The sequence below is a fragment of the Elephantulus edwardii genome, unplaced genomic scaffold, assembly GCF_000299155.1.
Source record: "Elephantulus edwardii isolate Elephantulus edwardi_28Jun2011 unplaced genomic scaffold, EleEdw1.0 scaffold00041, whole genome shotgun sequence".
Taxonomy (NCBI): domain Eukaryota; kingdom Metazoa; phylum Chordata; class Mammalia; order Macroscelidea; family Macroscelididae; genus Elephantulus; species Elephantulus edwardii.
In genome coordinates this window covers 15,039,453-15,045,646 of record NW_006399791.1, presented here as the reverse complement: position 1 = coordinate 15,045,646, position 6,194 = coordinate 15,039,453, and positions in this window count along the sequence as shown.

Genomic DNA, 6,194 nt, shown 5'->3' with positions numbered 1-6,194 from the left:
CACCATACATTATTGAACCACATGGCCTGAATTTGAATCTTGGTTTTTGTCTTGAGAAGCAAAGTTTTCAAAACAAGTATGACTGATCATCTCACCCCAGTAAGAATAGCAGAATTTAATAGAACAGCAAACAACAAATGCTGGCGAAATTGTGGAGAAACTGGAGCTCTTATTCACTGTTGGTGGAAGTGTAACATGCTGCAACCACTGTGCAAGGTGGTATGCCACTTTCTCAAAAAGTTGTAAATAGAGATACCATTTGACCTAGAAGTTCTACTACTAGGAATATATCCCAAAGAGACCATAACTGCCACCCAAGCAGATATATGCACACCCATGTTTATTGCAGCTTTGTTCAAATAGCAAGGAGTTGGAAATAATCTAAGTGCCCATCAACAAACAAATGGGTAGAGAAGCTGTGGTATATTCACACAATGGAATACTATGCTGTATTGAAAAACAAGGAACTCATGCAATATTATTCAGAATGGGTGACCCTGGAGGACATTACGCTTAGTGAAGTATCCCAGTCCCAAAAGGACAAATACTGCATGGTGCCACTGGTGTAAGCCAGGACTGACCTTGGAGTTGGGGGGAGACTGAGAAAGATGTGTTCAGTAATGTATACTGCATTGAAACAGATGAGGGCGAAAACTGTTTAAAAGTGATATGTGATCAGGTCTTTTTGTCATGACAGGAGTCCAGAACAAAGCCTGTATAGTGGAGTGGCCCTGGGGGGAGGGATTGTAAAGCAATGAAAGAATTTTTCTTTTACTTTTCAAAGAGAAGAGTGTACTGGCGGGAGGTTGGGCAGGGAGAAAAGTGCAATAATCAATGAATGGAAATCCAAAGTCTCTGTAAATTTTCATTAAAATTAATAATATAAGAAAAGAGAAGCAAATGTCTTCATTTCTGGGAACCTTACTTTTCTCTGTCAAATAGCAGCAGTATGAGTATTTACAATCTTTCTATTTTTGTGTGTGTGTGAAGATTGGAGAAACTTAGCAGGAATGGTATCCACTTCCTAAACAACTTGCCTCCAAAAACTCTGTGAACTTTTATAAATGGCAGTGGTTATACAAAGGCTTCAGGCCTTTTCTTCGTAGTGTCACTATGAGTTGTGCTTGACTGGAAGACAGTAAACAACAACAATATACAATATAGCCAGCACAGTCCCTAGCACATAGTAGACACTTATTAAGTGAAGGTAGACGTCACCACTTCCATAACCCTTTTTGCTTTTCTTCTATATTCATTTTCTGAATGAAAGTAGACCGTTGATATGAGGATACATTATAATCAGAGATGCTGGTTAGGTCTGTATAGTGCTTATTAGCAAGGTAGATTATCTGTATCCATAGTATGTGACAGTTCCATCTCAAAAAGTCTCAGAAAAGTATGTTCTGAAGCCTGTGCCAGTTGTCAAGCTCTTTGCCTGACTGTACCATGACCGTAGCCAGTGACACTGACACTGAGCCTTGATGAAATATGATAAAGCAAGATGGCATGTCTTATGAAAGGATAAAACAGGGCAACTGTAAAAGGCAAAGCCCATCAAAGTAGAGTGAAACATTTTCTTTTGAATGTTTCTAAAGTTAATCCTCCTTTTAAACAGGAATACAAGGAAATGTGTTCTTCCAAGTGTTCTTTAATCCCTAGTTACACAAAGAGGCTGGCCTTTGTAGTTTAAAATACTGTCATGAAGATTCACTGCAAGGAAGAAGGAGAATAAATGGTGGGTCTATGTTGTCCTCCCTCTTTAAAGTTACCCAAATCCCACTTAGTTCAAGGAACTGGTCTCGGCCATGCCTCAGTGGTTAGTGAAAATGGTGAATTTGGACAGTCTTCCCTTGAGAGACAGACACATGCTAACTTGTAGTCTGTGTCAGGTAATTGAAGAGAGTGGGTCCACTCTCTGAAGAAAGCAAATAGGAGAACCTGTGCTTGAGAGCTGCTTATTCTTATTTGATCTTGGTGGCATATGACTACGTAGAAAGTAGAGGTGATTGTTGTTGAGGGTGGGTATACTGCCCACAGGGAGAAATTTTGGTGACAAAAGATGAGACAGTTTGGAGAAGGACCACATTAAGGACTGCCTGTGAACTTCCAAGCCTGTACATCTGATGTTGGTTCATAAATTGTGAGTCTTAATCATTTGGTGTTATAGCTTCCCTTTGTCTTCCACAATGGTGCCTACCAATGGCAGGACTTCAGCCCCAAAAGGTTTTGTTGCTTCTCAAATCTCATGTCTGTCACAGATACTGGTCTCATTTTTGTAAAGGTGCATTTTCTTACACTATCATGTTAAGAGTTTGTTTCCTTCTTATGTGATGTGGGAATTCCTAAAACATGTGAGACTTCAAGTTTATTTCAGAATCACTACAAGACAGTGCAGAGATTGGTGGCTGTGGAAACCTGTAAACTTCGATTCAAAGAGTATTTCAGGCAGAGCATGACTGGTGGGTTGATGGGATCTGAAAATACATGGTCTTTGAACTATACTGTTCACAGACCTGAGAAAGTTTTGCTTAGTCAGAAAATAAGAAAATTTGAAAAAGGTGCTGCCCTCCAGCCGAGTCATCATGGTTCGGTGCCTGTTGCACACAACCACCACCTCTGCAGATCTGAGCGAGTGCGTGTGAGAGGTGCTTCCCATATGCATTGTAATTCACCAGCTCTGGAGGTGTGAGCAGGGTCTGCCTAGAGATCTTTCTAGATGACTGTGGCTAAGCAGGGAAGTAAACCAGCGTGGGATTCAGAGATAATGGTGCACTACAGAGGCAAGGAGAAAGTGTGATGAGAATTCAGATGGAAAAAAATGTCTGAGTATGACTTTTCATTTTGTCCTTTAAGAGACTCAAAAAGTCAGGCATATTATGAATCAGAGAAAGAAGCACCAGGGAGAGAGTAAGTCTAATAAACCAGGGTTCACCTATGATACAGAACTCGTAGGTGGAATAGGGATTAAGGTTTGCTACACAGAATGACCAGAGTGATTCTGAGAGCCTGCTAAGCCGGTTTGAAAGTATGGGACAGGGAACAAAGACGGGACCATGAGCAAGTCATGGGTACAGGTATGGGAGGGTGACAGCTGACCTCGGGCAGGAATGATCATCAGGGTGGCACTCTGCGGGCACTGGCTGAAGCTGTCCTCTGCAGGCAAAGTGTATTTTTGGCTCAAGCCCTGATTTTCAATCTCTCCAACTGGTTGAGTCTGGTCCATTCAGACAATTCAGGATAAATCTGCCTTGTTAGAGCCAGTGCTTTCAGGCTTAATGACGATGTTGTTTGTTGTTGTAAGCCCTCAAGCCAGAGCTGACCCTCCAACCAGTTCTTAGAGGCAGCAAAACACATGGGAAGAGCTTACCCATCCTTCTCCTGTGAAGCAGCTGGTGTGTTCAAACCACATGCCTTTGGGATTGCAATTTCTTCCTGCTAGGTCACCAGGCCCCTGGGGCTTGATGAAAACACCGAAAAGAGAGATAGTAGACTGAAGCAATGTGAGGATGTCTAGTATCCCATGGCATAATGCAATTTAAATTGGGAACAGAAGACCAGTTGACATTGCAGTTTGTGATAAAATACAGAATTGAGTTACTTGGCATTTAGAGGACGATTGATAAAAATATGTGGAAAATGAACAAAAATGTCTGGGCGAACTATTGCAGCTTGCTTGATTCCACACTCACTCTCTGGACACCAGCAGTCAGAAAATCAAAAGACAAGTTGCACTGGGGAAATCTCCTGTCAGGGACCTCTCCAGAGTGCTGAAGAGCAAAGATGTCAGTCTAGAGACTAAAGTGTGTCTGACCCAGGCCATGGTCTTTGGAATTATTTGCTATATATACATCAGAGTGCTGGCCAGTGACTACGGATGACTGAAGGATTCATGCCTTTGATTTCCGGTGCTGGTGAAGAGTATTGAACATTCCATGGACTACCAAGAGAGCAAACAAGCTTGTCCTGGAGAGAGTAAAGCCAGGTTGCTTTTTTGGAAGAAAGGATTTTGAAGCTCTTTTTGACATACTTGGGGAATATTGCCAGGAGTGACTAGTCCTTGGAGAAGGAAATCATCCTTGGAAGGGTGGAGACACAGCACAGGGAGGAAGACTCTGGAAGATGGATTGACAGGGTAACGAGTAATGGGGTTAAGTGTGTCAGAGACAGTTAAATTGGCTCAGGATAGGACAGGGTTCAGTGCTATTAAGCACAAGGTTTCTATGAGTCGGGACTGACTCATAGCAGGTTTTCAGAGGTAGTAAATTGCATGGGAGAAGATTAATCCCTCTCCCACAGAGCTGCTGGTGTATTCAGACCACTTCCTTTTGGAATAGAAGTGCAGGTTCTTACTGTTCGGCTCCCAGAGCTCCCTGGTAGCAGAAATAATCTAAGATTAGAGACTAACTGTAGAAGGTGGGTATTAATGGAGAAGAAGCAGAACTGAACTTCATTGGTAATGTTCTGTATTTTGACACACATGTAGGTTGTACAGGTGTATGCATTCATCTAAATTATGGAACTGTACACTCCACTTTATTTTAGTGTATGTAAAAAAAGAAAAATGGTGCCATCACAGTGGCACTGGAATTGACTCATAGCTGATCCTTCAGCGGGTTTTTAGAGTCTATGAATTAATTGCACGAAAAGAGTTCCCCATCTGTCTTCCAGGGAACAGTCAGTGGATTTGTACCTACCCAATTTGGGGTTGCCAGTGCACTTCCTTTCCCACTAGGTGACCAGTGCTCTCACTCTGTGTAGATCACCTGTCAAGCAAACCTAAAGGTACGTGGCTCAAGTCCACTAGCTGCTCCATGGGAGAAAGATGAGCAGTCTCCTCCCATGCAGTTGGGTTGGTTCCAACTCGATGGTATACACCAGCAGCACACACCAACCAGTTAATGATATTTTTGCTAAAATCTTGAGTAAGTCCTCACTTTAAAAGGTATAAAAGATAAAAGAGGGAAGGATCATAACAAACTCACTGCTGTGGAGTCAGAATCAGCAAACCTTCAGCAAGTTTTCATTGGATCTCAGGACTGAAAATCACAAGATAGCAGGTTGTCCATATATCTCCCTAGAAGCCTCTGGTGGGTTCTCATTGCCCAGGAGGCATGGCCTTTGAATTATCAACACAACTCGCTACAGTTAGTTAGTGCCTCCTTGGGAAAGAAGAATTGGAGAGATGTGATCACATAAATACAGAAAAACATTGATTGTAAAATCTAGGTTTGCTAAATATCTAGTTACTCACTGTAATTCTTGGAACTTTTGTGTGTACATGAAAGGGTTAATAATATAATGCTGAGAGGAAATGCATGAAGAGGTGCTTTCTTAACCACAACGTCAGCTTACTGGCATGGTTGCTTGACTTTTACAAAAAGAGACAGGGTGGAGTAATGGAAAGGATATGGGTTTTAGTTGCAAGACAGAACTATTTTCAACTCCTTGTTCTTGCTGTGGGCATGTTATCAACACTGCAGACTTCTCTCTCTTCAGGTGCTAAATGAGAATGATGACACTATACAGGGTTGGTAGGAGGATAGAATGAAAAAAGTTGATACCAACCATCTAGCCTGGTGCACGGCGTATTACTTTTCCTCTAGTATTTTATCTCTAGGATGAGGACTACTGTGATGCAGATAAGGTGCCTGTTGTTAAAGGCTTAGATGAGATTAGGGCAAGGATACAAGTTCAGAGGTCTGAGTGCCTGACAGTAAGCACGTGTATGATGTTGCTGTAGGAACCATACCTGTAAAATGCTTAGCCTGCTAAAGGTAAATAAGAGATCAGGAAGGGATGCTAACTGGCATAAAGAAAGCAGCGTTAAGAAGATGTCAGATGAGGCCTGAATTAACCAATCTTTGAAAAAGAACTTCTTTTTCTGGTCATTGCTTTATTAGTGTTTTCCTGATAAGAATGTCCACGTGGTTGTGAATAGTGTTAAAGCATCAAGTTAGGTGATAGTTCTTGATCTTCTTTCTGTGAAGGTTTGTTCTTTTTTGCCTAGCATTGCCACCTGCTTTAAGTTGTTGATTATGAAAATTTCCATTTAGACATGTAATGGTTTTTTCTAGAACATCACTTCTCTCCTCCATGTGCCTCAGTTGAATACCCTAAAATCACACGGTCAAAGATGTGTTCCTTCCTAGTCCAGAGGCATTTGAGGACTCCAGGAGAAGGGGGACCTATTAGCC